Source organism: Palaemon carinicauda, chromosome 13 (genome assembly GCF_036898095.1).
Source record: "Palaemon carinicauda isolate YSFRI2023 chromosome 13, ASM3689809v2, whole genome shotgun sequence".
Lineage (NCBI taxonomy): Eukaryota > Metazoa > Arthropoda > Malacostraca > Decapoda > Palaemonidae > Palaemon > Palaemon carinicauda.
The window spans coordinates 92,017,298-92,017,920 of NC_090737.1; positions in this window are offsets into that span (position 1 = coordinate 92,017,298).

The following is a 623-nucleotide window of genomic DNA, read 5'->3' on the forward strand; positions in this document are numbered from 1 at the left end:
TGAGCAAGAGTCGCCGCTGCCGCTGGAGATCGGTTGACCCAGCAGATGTGGAATGCCTGCCAATCACCGACATCCCCCCCCCCCCCAACCAACCTGTGTCCATCTCAGCTCCAGACATCATCGGGGACTTTAGGGCGTAGCAAACTAAGAGAGTATTATCATTATGATAGTTACAAAAGATTTTTTAAACTCAGCATCAACCATTCCCAGATTTAGCAATAGACAAGCATCTTTTAAAACCTAATAATACCAAAAACTTAGGGTTTCACACTTATTCAATAATCAATAAGGTAATTTTAAATATAAGGGTTAATCGCTTCCTCATAAAAAAAAAAAAAAAGACCTTGTTCAATGTAAAATATTCAAGAGGGAAACTAAACTGAAACGCTGAATGGCACAAAAAATTATCGATATTTCTCTATGAAAATTCAAATACCTCTCATAGAGCATAAAAGACGCCTATCAGACAACAAAATTATTCTATGTTAGTAACAATTCGTCTTAAACATATGTACGATTAAGTAGCAAACTTATTACTAAAGGCTAAAACATATTTTAATAATAAATGCCACGAACATTACAGTTACCAGAATTATCACTTCACTCCACATCAAAAAAAAAAA